At 41.6% G+C, this 14050-nt stretch overlaps 1 protein-coding gene and 1 long non-coding RNA gene across 4 annotated transcripts in view; one reads left to right on the top strand and one right to left on the bottom strand.

Moving 5' to 3' along the window:
• The window catches only part of LOC144329314 (uncharacterized), an 82810-nt gene that overhangs the window by 54027 nt on the left and 14733 nt on the right, over positions 1 to 14050 (top strand). The window lies entirely within an intron of this gene.
• The window catches only part of CDK14 (cyclin dependent kinase 14), a 228510-nt gene continuing 223167 nt past the window's right edge, over positions 8708 to 14050 (bottom strand). For all 3 annotated transcript variants that reach the window (XM_028750584.2, XM_028750587.2, XM_028750588.2), the window contains one exon: positions 8708 to 13062. The gene's annotated coding sequence lies outside the window, so the exon portion shown is untranslated. The remainder of the gene's footprint in view (positions 13063 to 14050) is intronic.

The following is a 14050-nucleotide window of genomic DNA, read 5'->3' as shown; positions in this document are numbered from 1 at the left end:
TCTTTGAATGTGACTTCCACCCACCTCACTGTGGGTCCTTTCTTCCTTTTCTAACTGTGTCCTTTTTCACCTTACAATTCATCGGTATTGGGTACATACATAAATTACAACACATCAGGTGAACCCATTGCTGGGGACTGAAACGGCCAGCTCTGGAGACCTGGCAGCTGCCTTAGGGTGCCGGGTGCTGATGCTGGGCCTGGGTGTTTGTCTTGGCTACAAATCCTGAAGGACCCCCGCACCACGGCCATCTTGCCTTGTGGCACTGCTGTTTGTGGTAAGAGTGATACTTCAGCCCCAAGCCACAGGTTGTCCAACTGGAGGCAAGGCTACCAGACACAGCAGGGCTGCTAGAGAAGGCAGTCATAAATTAGTGGTTGGGAGAGAAAGGCAAGACTGAGCCAGAAGCTGCTGAGCTGGACTCATCCTTGGTGCACCTGATGGCTGGGTCTGCAGCATTAGTTTTTGCTTTGCTTTGTTTTGAAAGAAGGATAACAAAGTCAGCCACAGCACCTTCAGCAAACACAGCTGACATGTTTGAGTCTCTAGACTTTTTCTTCCTCACAAGCAAGCTGATAAGAGATGCTTTTTAGCTGGCTTTTTCTCCTCCTCCTCCTCCTTCTCCTCCTCCTTTTTCTTTTGCCTCTACTCTGTCTGACCCAGGAAAAACAAACAAACAACAAAACAAAATCCCATAAGAAAGGGCAAGAAGTTCTGAGATCTGCTACATGGTTATTGTTACTAGGGAAACGACTTCCTTCGCCGTCTTGTGTTCAGCGGCTCCGACTGACTTCTCTCCCCCCGCCCCAGTCTCAGGCAACAATGCAAAGAGAGCGGCACAAAGGGAGAGGCAGATCCATATGGCCTATGTCTTCCCATACATTCGTCAGCCCCACTTTCAAGAGCTGAAATGTTGCCCTTTTATAAAGCAAGCTTAATTATATTTAATAAACTCTAAGACTGTGTGAGGCAGAGCAGTGAAGAAGTCTCCTTCCCTTATGCCTTTAACGCCATAATTTTTCACAGTTTGGTGGGGGAAGGAAGAATGTGTGGTATATAAGCTCCAGGTTTGATTACTGTAATGAGCTTTAAATGGGGTTGCCTTTGAAGGCAGTTTGGAAACTGTATCTGATGCAGAAGGGCAAGCGGCCAGATTGATGACTGAAACCACAAACCAGATCATGTAGTGCCTATCCTGGCCTGGCTGCCTATACATTTTGAGACCCCAGTACTTGACAGAACACTTCTGCCACCATGACCCTGGTTACAATCTTAGGTCAACCCCTGAAGCCCACTTCCAGGTGCCTTTCCAAGGGTGGTTCAGAGAGTGGTGACAAAGGGCCTTTTCAGTAGTGGCCCCCTATATGTGAAAAGCTTTTCAGCACTTGGTAACGACATTCCTCTCCTCCCAAGCACCTGATAAGATATGGGAGTTGCTTTCTGCCTGCCTTAGTTGATTACCCCTGATACTTTTTATCCAGTAGCGTAGCATGCTGTGACTATGGTATCATTTTATATTGTTGTCTTGTATGGATTTTTTGTGTAATTTAATCTACTGCACGATGCCTTGAGTCTTTTTTAGAAATAGGTGTCTACGAATTTTAATGAACTTAAACTGCAGCAAAACTGTATCTTCAGGGAGAGTGGCATATAGATGCGCAGAGTGAGCAGGAGCTCCAGGAAGCACCTCCTGCAGCTGCCCCCCTTAAGCTGCAATTGTCTAAAGAGAGCAAGGGCCAAGCCACCTGCTTTGCTTGTGCTTTGAGACATGCCGTCTTATAGCAAGTGAGAGAAGCAGATGTCACTCCACTTCCACCCCCTCAAATGAATTCACATTTCCACCAGAAAAGAGACCTAGGTGCACTATAAGAGGAACTTTCCTGACAATAGGTAGCATCCACAAATTCTACAGGAAAAATGTCATGTCTGTTGCTAAGAAGAATGAACAGTGGGACATTGGGGTTAGAGGCCAGGGTAATTGAAATTTGACCTGTGCAACCATTGCTATAAATCATGGCTCTTAAGGTTTACTGTAAGCACATATGGCCAAACTGAAGAACCCGTTGGCGAGTAAATACTAGCAAAAACACATTTTGGGGGAGCTGGTTCAAATATGCATGTGCAAGCCAAACATACAGCCAAACAAGGAAGTGTCATTGCCATGCTACAAATAAACAAATCAAGATGTGGGGAATTTTTGACATTTCAGATATTTCTGAACTACGACTTCCATCGTCCCTGGCTATTGGCCCTGCTAGCTGGGACAGATGGGAAATGTAGGTTATCAGCATCAGGAGAGCCAAAGGTACCTCACCCCTGAAATATATGGAAGAGCTTAAGAGACAACTCTTTCAGTTTTCTAGTGTGGAATGATACTGGCATGTTTATAGATCCCCCTGTTCCTTTCTTCCATCCCAGGTGGACAGTCTCCTGGGAAAACAGAATCCCCTCCACAATGAAACACAGGGATGCATCTGGACAATGTTAGATTAAATTAGTTCCCCCTGTATCAGTTGGGTTTCAAGTTAACAAGCAAATCGGGGCTAAGTGAAGCCCGAATGATATCAGTGAGAACTAAGGTAAACTAACTAGGAGCACAGGAAGGAACATTGGCAAGCTGCCTTATACTGAATTAGACCATTTGTCTACTTAGCTCAATATTGTCTGCACTGTTTGGCAGCAGCTGTCCAGGATTTCAGACTGTGCTCTCACCCAGCCTTACCTAGAGATGCCAGGAATTGAATTTAGGACCTTCTGTAGGCAAAGCACATGCTCTGCCACTGAGCTATGGCTCTTCCCCATAAACATCATCTAAAACTGAGCCTGGATCTAGTCCCAAGTTTCCATTTTGGCTTTCAAGTTATGCATTTCTGGATCCAAACCCAAGCTACCTTTTTAGATTAGAAGCGTTTACATGTAATGGTAGAGTCAACAGCAATAGTTCATTTTACAAAAATAAATAAATCACAAACTGCTTAATATAACCAGTTTCCAAGCCATGTACAATTTTTTAAAAACGAAATATATCCAGTAAAGTAAAAGATAACACAGGGTGATATTCAGTGTTAGTCACACTTATAGAGTAGACCCATTGGGCCAGCCTTGTTGGCAGAAGACCCACACAGACTTTTTGCTTGTGCCAATGGAGCTCCCCCACTTCCTCTTGTGCACACATGTTTTCCCAAAAATAGGCTCTAGGGGATTCAGGAGAACCCCCAGAAGAATGCAAAGGGGAGAAGGGAGGAATCATTCGGTTCGGCAAATTGAAAAGCTTGTGCAGACAGAATGGTTGGAAGAGTGCAATGTTGAATAGCACCCATTGAAATCAATGTACCTTAATTCTACAGCTTTCAAATGTTTGTTTTGAGTATCATTAAAGTTGGATATCACCCATGCTTCACAACTCTGTATTGACCAACAAAACAATGCAAATATGAATAATTTCATTCATATTTATAATCTGAATTGTCATGCTCTCTGATGCTGTCCTTGTCTGGGTCAGAGCATACTATTTTATATGTACATCAGGCTAACCCTGGGAAATGCTTGCTACTGTCAAAAGAAACACTTCAATATATGAACAACTTCTCAAGGGATGCAAGTCAACAGACTTTGCATCCCTCCAAACTAAAACAATTGGCCTCTCAGGATTGTAGATATTAGCATCTCAATTTAGAAGTAAATTTTCTCAAGTAGATACACTTGAAGATACACTGTGGGGAAGCTTTTAAAAGATGACTTAGGATGTTATTTTGAATTTGGAGTTTATATTATACCCTACCTTACTTTGGTGAGCAACAAAGCAAAAAAAGTGTGAACCTCAAACTAAGTGACATATTAAAATACGGCGTCTTCTCAAGCGTCTGTAAATATAAATGTCAGTCAACACTACCACTTTTCAATAAATATATTAAATTTGCAGTGCAAAATGAGGAGAAACAAACATTATATGATAACTATCCAAAGATCATAATCACCGTGTGTCAGCACAATATAAAAGCCTTTTAAAAATAGCTAAAAAGGCTGTTTTGTAAATTATCAGACTTACCAAAGCCAAATACACATGTACGTACACACCCACCCACACCCACCCACCCACACCCCTTGTACTAAAGACTGGTAACCCTGGACTGCCATTGCACACAATAAAACAAACCTGGTACATTTGCTTTTTAATAGTAATTTAGTACTGGGGATCTATTCTGCCCTTTTGAGCAAAATATTGAGGGTGAGCTTGATGGAGTGTAAGGTATCAATGGTTCCTTGTTGTGACGGCTATAAACTATGTCTGGTGTAGGAGGCAGTATGCTCCTCAGTTGCTCAAAATCACAAGAGGGGAGCATGTTGTTCCACTCAGGTTGTGCTTGTGCCAGGTCCCACTGGCACCTGGTTGGCTTGTTGGACATAGGATGCCAGGCTAGAGGGGCCTTGGGTCTTACATTTTCATAAGACTGAGAATGAAATCAAAGATGTGTGCTTGGGATAAAGTTATTGATCTCTCCTTCCCAGCTGTAAATCAGTGTTTTTGTTTTAATGTGGTGCCTTCTTCTGTTGCTGCATGGCTCCAGAGGCGTACCTAGGTTCCCTTGGCAAGGAGCTGTATGGATGCCTCTGAAGCTGAGAGAGACCATGGACCACCAGAAGTGTACCTAGACTCTTATTCCCTCTGAGCTCTGCTGGGCACTCGGCTCACTCTTCTGATAGGGCTGATGGCCTTCTAGGGAGGGGGCTTCACAGGGCTGTTACAACAGCCCACACCAATGACTGGATTCCTCCACTGAGGCACCCAGAGAAATCTGTGCACCTTGCCTGGCCACCCAGGCAGTGGAGGGCAGCTCCTAGACACTCTGAGCCAGGGCAGGAGTGACAATTTTTGCACCCACACCCCAGGCCTTGTCAGGAGCCAATTTGGTCCAACCCTATGTGCGCCTTGCATGGTGCTACATTAAAAAAGCACTGAATTCTACCAGAGGATTGAAAGAAAGAATGAGGAACACACTGGGAGTGGGCCTGATTCCTTCTGGTTTGTATCCAGTGGTAGTTGTACTCAGTGTAGACCTACTGAAAAGACTAGATTAATTCAATTGATTTTCAATAGGTAGAAACATGTGAGTAGAAACATAGTTGTATACTGGGTATAGTTGGATAGGACTGAACCAATCCATCAGAACTCCTCTTATGTTCTATATTATTGCTCCTGGAGCTTCTCACCTTTTGGGGAAAGTGGAGTGCGCGCGCGCGCGCGCACACACACACACACACACACACACACTGTATCTGTCCCAACCACAACAGTTCTGCATTTTTGTTTCCATAGTATTGGATAATCAAGCAGTTGAGTAACTATAGACTTGGATAACTCGACTAGTGCATTATAATATTTTTTTGTCCCAGTATCTCCATGCTAATTAATCTTGTACCCTTTAACATTTCTTACTTTCCTCGGCTGCAAACTTTGTTTCTTTCTCAAAGATGAATTTCCTCCTCCCTTCCTTTCCTTCAACTTACTGCTGTCTCTCTGAGCTGCCATCATTCCTATTCCCCTCTCTCTCTCTTTCAGACATCAAATCTTTCTCCCCTGCCCTTATATTTCCCAAGGGTTCTCAGCAGGAAATGCAAGACAGCAGGCAGCTCCCAAATGTCCGACTGGGCATCAGCAGTTGTCTCTCTTGGTGCTGTTAGAATGCACAGCTTGTTCGCACACTATTGATGCAAGACAGTCTAGATTCTGAAGTAGTGTGTGTTTCGTGAGATAATTCCCAGCTTGGAAGCACAGTCTTGGTTGTGGAAAAACATTCTAAGAATTGCTGCCTTTAGGCCTCCAAGCCAGAATGGTTTGTTCCAAGATACTATCAAAATACTGATAGCGATGTAGCACCTTCTCTTTGCAGAATTTCCAGAAAATAAAAAGTACAAAAGTAGGTGTTGCTAAAAAGAGAACAAAATTTCAGTCCTGCCCCCCCCCCAAATCAAATCAGTTCTGTTGCAATGCATCCCCTAAGCTATTATTTATGGTTTGAATGTGTGCCAGTTACCTCAGCAATGAAGTAGGATAAAATGTCACAAGAACTAGGAAGCTGTGTTAACTGGAAAAGACAAAGTGGCAAAGAAATATAGAAAGTGCATATTGTTATTATGGCATGTATTTTTGTGCTTTTATATTGTAAACTGCCCTGTGATCCTCAGATGAAGAATGGTATAGAAACCTAATAAATAATAATAATCCTCCATAGATTATTTGGTCTCCAGCTCCCACCATCCCTGACCATTGATCATGCTGTCTGGGGCTGATGGAGATGGGAGTCCCAACATCTGGAGGACTGCATGTTCTCCAACCCTGCCTTAGGCAAACAAGACAGCTTTTGAACTGGGCTCCATCTTGGTCTTCTCAACAGGTGCTGTCAGGAGCAGGTGCTAGGAGCAGGTCAGCAGTAACTCACATGGCTTCAGTGAAGTTAACTCTTTATTCAAAGAAACAAGACAACTCAGGAGGCCAGACCTAGTGAGCACAAGCAACTCTTCCCAGTAGAACTTGCCCCTATGAGACACTTGTGAGGACTGAAGGTTCCCACCTTTCCACCACTTGCAAAGCCCCATCCTCCCCCAGTTCCTTCCCAAGCAATCTGAGGCTTCATCCATCATCTTGCCTGCTTTTGCTCTGTCCTCATCATACTTCTTCGCGTTCTGGGAGACCACAGGGGAGGGGAGCTGGTCACAGCAGGAGGGGGAGACAGTTTGGCTTCCTCACACATTGCTGTTTCTTGGCCACCACTCCTCTCCAGCCTCCTCTTCTGCCTCTGCCTCTGGACTGCTCTCTGCCACAGGCTCTTCCTGCTCACCAAATCCCATTACCTCTTCAGCTTCCAACAACTTCTCCTGGTCTTCTCCATCTTCTCCCTCTGACCACTCATTATCATCTCACCACCAATCCCCTGCCTCTGAGCTTCCTTCCCTTGGAGATTCCCACCACCCTTCTGCATCTAGACAATCCATGACAGGTGCTCAGAGTTCTCTGCTCTAGCCTCAAACCCCATAAAGGTAACAAAAAAATTAATTTCAATAAATGGCAACCCTATGTGACATTACTTACTATTTTGCCTCCAGCTTTACCCCTCTTTAGAAGCCACCCAGCAAGCTCAGGGTGTAATAATGCTTTCACTGATAACAGGAGAAAATTGACCCATTATAGTCTTGAGGAAGTGACATCTCTGATCATGAAATGTGCTTTGGTTGGCTAGCGGTTGAATTATCTTTACAACCACTGCATCAGCATTTGCTGCCATTAAAATGGCCACCTATAGACACAGTTCTTCCATTCATTCTGTGACCATCGGGTGGATGGGCAAAGAGATAGCCAGTTTTGAGCATCCTTCACCTGCTAATTGTTCTCACTCCACAAGGCCTTGAAAGTAGGGAATAAGGTAATCCACTGCTAAGCTGTTTCTCTTCATGGTAATATCTGTCACTGGGACAGGGAGAAAAAGGAGAAATTTCCTAAGCTTGATGTGTTAGGTCTGGCCATCAGTGGTTAAGAAGATAGTGTCCAGCACAAGCAGAGCTTTATTTTACCTAGCAGGAACAAAGTTTGGACAATGCGGAGAAAGGTCTCTTTCCTGTCAGTGTTTTGTGGCCTTGGCTACTGGCCGAGGAGAAAGCTTTTCATTCTGAAATATGCTGCTGTTCCCACCGTCTGTAGAGACAGGAATATTAGCACTGTGAATTAATCACAAATTCATCTCTCTCTCACTCTCTGGAAATAGAACAGAGCTTAGCAATTGTGTGCTCTACTTGTTCAGCAAGCACCTCTGGAAGGAACAACCGTGGAACTGTTAGTGTGCTCTTAGCTATTGTGCTTGACACTCTCAGCATGATTCACTGCAGACAATATATACGACTATTCACAAGGGGAATGAACAGTAAATACTAGGCCCTGGGTTTTTTTTTTTTTAATAATAAAAAGTCTTGTCAGTTGTTTCCTGATTTGTATCCTTTATCCTCCTCGCTCTTGTGCAGTATAAGCTTCTCAAAGCTAATGCCCATAACACCACCCCCCACTGGTAGCAGCGGGCTGTTTTGCTGCTGTAGGGTTCACACTGCTATGATTTACAATGGCGGCCATTATTCTGAAAAGCTGTGCATTAACCTAGTGGCACAGGATTGCTCAAACACCTTCCCTCTGGTTTTACTTTCCTCTGGGGAGCAGTAGCTATTACAGCAAAAGCTTTCTTGGTGGTAACAGCCAGGCTGAACTTGGCAAGAGGTATAGCTAAGAAGCAACTTGAAATATGAGCTATATCCACATAACCAAATTATATTGTTTTGAAGAGTGTTAGTGGTTCCCCGCCCCCCAATGGCAGTACTTTGATCCTGTGTAGAAAGAAGGTTGCCTTAAGCACAGCCTCTGAATTTGTATTTTTGTCCTGTATCTTGAACAAAATATAACCACAGGGGAATGAACAAACAGGACATTTCTTGTTAATTCAAGATCTCATTGCCACCATCAGTTTAAACCCAGAGGGAATGAACAAATAACAATATTGTGCTGCAATTTGTTCTCAAAAAGTAAATTTATCAATAAAGCCAATGGAAGTAATTCAAACCCCTTAAACAAAAAGCTCTCCTTTCCCATTCTCATATGTTCTCCATACGTTTTTAAATTTTTTGAATTGTGGTACTAATTGTACATAAAACTACCAAGAAGCATAGAAATCCTTTGATACTTTATTCAATATAATATTACATGAAAACAGTCAATACCTGACGAACCATTACATCTTTCATAATACAGACAAATTACACATTGAAAACAAACAATGTAACATTTACTTAACCATACTGCTTACTAAGCTGTCATTCTAAATTGTGTGGCTATATGTATGTATACATATTTAATATTAACATTGTTTGAGTACCAAACCCCTGTTAAAAAGAGCACTTTTGTGCCTTATATAAAGAGCCCCAGCAAGGGAAGATTTTGAATATAGCACTGCAGAAGGGCAGTTTTCTGTGATTAGGGAATTTCTTAGTGCATCCTTTGTTTTTGCTTTTGAGAATATTGCAAGGCAACAACAAATATAATTACCTCCACACCTTTATGTCAAGAGAGAAGGTTTAGTTATGGCCAATAACAGAACATCTATTTATATGGCATCTATATTCAGTGCCAGTCTGTACAGTCTAAATGCCATTTATCCTATTAGGTTATAAAAACAATAATAATGTTTTGTATGGAGCACACAGTTCGTAGTCCATTGTGCACACACATAAAAGATCACACTTAGGGTCTGTTGCCCTCACCACTGAGAGTGGTGAGAGTTTTTCCAAGCCAGAATAAATAGGAAATGTCTATGTAAAGCTCTTCCAAATGTTGAAAGGAAGACTTGAACCCCAAAGTTTTCTAGCCATTGTGCATTAAAATTTCTACTGCTACTTAACCACTTTATTCTTAAAATAACCCCAAGGGCACTGTATAGTCAAGTAATGCCAATACTACTCTGCATGTTTGGTAGGGTTCCTCTGAAAAGAAAAATCAACATTACAGCAAACTCTTATTGTTGACTGCAAGCTGAAGCTCTTCACAACTTCAGAGTCTCCTCTCCTCATTGGGTAAGCCCACTAAAACAAGAAGGGGTGCAATTCAGGAGTACTGTAAGGAAAAGGAAAGCTGTCGCATTTCTAATACCAATCACATAGGCCCAATCTGTGTTATCAAAAAAGCACGGTTGTGGCTCTACCCACCTCTGGTCCTCTATTGCTAGTTCTCTGGCTATGCATTTGAAGCACAGAATCATGCGGAATAGTTGGATCCTGTAGGTAGACTTTACATCTACCCATGTGATAAAGCTCATTCAACTGTTACTGGAAAAGTACGGGATTCAATTATGGGAAAGCAACAACCTCCATTTCAGCAACATATGAATCAGCCCACAATTGTTATATACATGGGGAAATGAGAATAAGAATTGTTTCTTTTCAAGTAGCTGAAAGGAGGACTGGAACTGTATCAAGTTTTGGCTTTTGTTGCAATCTTGCAAAGCTCAGAGTGGCTTCATAACACAGGGGAAACAGTGCAAGGGACTTCGGAGTGCCCAGAGCGCAAGATTCCCATCTCCTGCTGCAGTCAAGGGCACAATCTTCAGATGCAGAGAAAGCTTGCGCAGCTGATGGTGGAGGTAGATGTAACATTTAAAAACCTGTGTTATGTAGTGTTCAAAGCTCTCCAGGATTGCCTTTACACCTCCAGAATAGAGTTCTGGAAATTAGCGGTTTTGCCTGAATGACCCTTAAGAGAATCATTAGAGGGATAAAATGGCGTAGAAGGAGTTATGAACAAAATTATCTAGCCTTGGGACTTGGCAGAAACAAATAGAACATTGGAATATATTTTGGGGTTGGAGTATGCTCTAAAAGGGGGAGGGCATGGTTTTATAATTACAACTCTCTTTGTTGAGGACTTGCATGGGTTAACTATACTGCACTGGATTTTTCTCTTGGCCAGCCTGATGATGTGGATACAGCAGATCATACTGCACAATATCAGCCCATCACACAACCCTTATGTGTATTCCTCTTACACTGCAGTGACAATTACCTCCCCACCCCAATACAACTATAAAGTTCAAGCTGGTTTAAAATTTAGTTGCTTGAAGTACATGGAATTCTGTTGGAATCTCAGCACCTTGAACAAAAAAGTAACTTCTTTAAGAAGCTAAATATAGGGACTCTGTCAAAACTATTTAACACTGGAATTGAAAAGCCAGATTATAACAGGAATATCTAGGAATGACGTAGTATTTTGACCACAAATCCTTCTTGGGGAGTGTGTAGATTTTCAGTTTTCATGCAGTGTTTTTATGTATGTAATCCTCCATGGGAAATCACTCCAAAAACATGTAATTGAAGTGATATGCGTGGAGTGGGGCTGACTCTCAGACTTTGATAGCTGATAACTAAATATTATAGGCCAATATGTTCAGTTGCATTAATGGCTATTTTAAATAGAGGAAGCACTGAAAGCATACATACGCACATTCACAAAACCTAAGCAGAAGCTCTGAGCTTTTGATTAATTGAGGACAGTAAGGTGCTAGGCATTTAAACCACAGATGAGAGCTCTTCAGTAGAATTCCTCTCTACATCAAACCATCAGATGCCTCAACAAGGAGTGTAATTGCCTCCCTCACTCCTTAAGCTGCCAAAGCAAGAGATTTACACCTAAAGATCTACCCTCATTTTCCTAATTTAACCTTTGTTACATACTCAAAGATTCCTCACATTTTTGCAAGCACAGATACTTTTTTTTTTTTTAAAAAGAAACCCTCATCTTGAAACATCCAAGTAAATGTGACCTAACTTGGAAAAGGAGATTCATACAAAAGGTTGAATACGAAACTCAAAGCAAGTCATAGTTAAGGCATCTGTGTTACGTTCAAAGTGTTCTATTTTATTTTGTGATTATTTGTTTCCACAGATACAGAAACAAAGTTTGAGATATTTAGGGTTTGAGTTTTAGTAGTAGTATTTAGGTGGTGTTTAGGAGGTGCATATTTTACTTATTGTATAACTACTGGAATCAATATCACAGAATAATATTTACCACTGTTGCCTTTTGCTAAAAACAAGTCCTCTGCAAAATCAATAATTTGCCAACTCCAAACAATATCAAGACATCCGTTTACAAAATGAAAGTTCAGAATGGGTCCTATATCCCTGTTTTCTCCTTTTTTTCTAACATAGCATTAGATGCTACAATCGACGTGTTACAAAAATAGACGTGTTTTTAAGCAGCTGATTTACTAGAAAGGCAAATAAGCTTTCTTTGTTGGAATAAATGGATGAGAAATCCCCACTGTAAGCATGTCAAATTTATTTTTTTGGATTGCCCACTCCCCATCTCCTAGAATACAAGTGTTATTAATCATGTTAGGGATGGTGAATGGTAGGCAGAAACCGCTACAGCCCGTAAGATTCCCATAGGCTCCATCCTCCCTCAAAACAAGAATAGAAATCCCTTCAATTCCTAGTTACTTTAATCTTTAGAAATTTGAATGATTATTGGGAAAAATCCCATTTGAAGATGCAGTAACAGAGGCATTTTCCAATCGTATCTGAACATCTTATAAAAATAACTGGAAAGATGCTTTGGTTTGGAAGAACAAATATTTGGATTTCGGATGACTATTAAAAACTAGGCTTTTTAATGGCTCATTCAGCAACTACAGATTCTATACCATAGTGCTTATCCTAATGTAAACTCATTTCCCCCCCTTCATCTTCTTTATTTTACTTTTTAGAATATATTATGAACTAAGCTACAGGAAAAAGTAAATGTGGAACCCCAAAACCCCTTTATTCTAAATAGGTCTCAAATATTTGAAGTACTCAGTACTATATATATATATAGTGGAAGTCTGTTTTAATATCTGCCAAATTATGCAACATAGGCAGAGTAACCAAACTCAGGGTGACTAAGATGCACTTATTGCCATGGTTAAAGAAAGGAACGTGATGTCCTCTAGCAGTAATAAATGGGCATAGTTGTAAGATACTGATTGTGTTACAACCAACTTGGAAAGCTCTGCTTTAGCTTAAAGTATCCTTCTGACAATTTGCAAAATATGTGGAACATTTCGATGAACACACACACTGTGGCATGCCATGACTGGCTTTTATCTACAGACATTACTGAAGAAGTGTGAACACCAAATGTGTTGTCTTAATAAGACATTGCTGGTGAAAGCATAAATATCTTCACAAGGGTTTTGTGCTGCTGTGGAAAAACCAGATAAACTCAACACAAAAGGCTGGGGGGGAAAGAACATGCCATGTATCAGTAAGCAAAAAAGCTTAATCTTCACAGAGGTCTCTGAAATCACAAGGTATCAAAATGCGTGCAAGGTTTTAAATAAACTGAGAGGGAAGGGGAACAAGGTCTTGCCAGCATTGTTTTTCTTGTGACTGAAATCCACCACTGAGAGAGAAAGGAAGCAGGGCCATGGTGTCTTCATAGTGTTGGCTCTCTTTTTAGGTTTTGGTTCTCCTCCAGTCTGGTGATCTTAGTTCCTATAAAAACCAACAGAGAGTACAATAAGGATCATGGCCAAGAACATAACAGTACAAAGTAACTTGTTACAATGCTTAAGTATCAGCAAACTGATTTTGGTTTAAGGTAATATAGGGTTCCCTTTTTCAAATATTAAGCTATTCTGAAGGAAAGGCTTGAACTGTAGGCACTCTTAAATGTTTTCCTTGAATGGTGTGTACTAAAATACATTGCTTGAGCAGATCCACACCCACCCCTTCTTCTTAAGACAACTGAACTCAGGAGCTGTGCAACAGAAACTGGCTGTGTTGATCGCCAATTGGCTGACTCTTCTGAAATTACAAAGACACACCCACCTCCCTGGCCTGTAAGTGAGCCTCCCTTCATCAGCTCTAGATTTGGAGCCAGGTATGTGGGTCCACATTAGAGTGAGATGTTGGGGAGGAGAACAGAGTTCTATGAACAGTCTTGAAACTCACTCTATATTCTTGGGCAGGCAATTTAGCCTTAAACCTAACCTGCATAGGATGGCTTGTTAGAATAAAAGATATAATATCATGTAACGCTAGGAATGGTTGGATGATGAAATAAGATGGAAGTTATAGAAGCTCTACTACCAAGAATGAGGAATTTAAATAATAATTTAAAAAATTAATTAAGCTTGCACCTAATATGTAAAGAGGTATGCTGGGCCTTCAAAATTTGCTCTCAAGTGAAATTGCCCTGAATCCCAGACCCCAATTTGTGTATGCGGGTATGTGTCTGTGATGACTTAGTAATGGAGTTTAGATTGTACATGCTTTAGGCAAGCAGTGGGGAACTCAGGTTTGAATGGGTCCTTCAGAGCTCTCTATCTGGCCACACCACCTTTTCAGCCACACCTCCTACTTGCCTTGCATTCTAATAATTTTGGCCGGCTAGAATGTGTCCTAGGCTAATGGTTCACCCAGTTTTGCCTGAGACCACCCACCACTGGCACGTGGCTCCTGGAAATTTGCCCAGAAAGCA

Source organism: Podarcis muralis, chromosome 12 (assembly GCF_964188315.1).
Source record: "Podarcis muralis chromosome 12, rPodMur119.hap1.1, whole genome shotgun sequence".
NCBI classification, from domain to species: domain Eukaryota; kingdom Metazoa; phylum Chordata; class Lepidosauria; order Squamata; family Lacertidae; genus Podarcis; species Podarcis muralis.
This window is presented reverse-complemented; position numbering and strand designations above follow the sequence as displayed.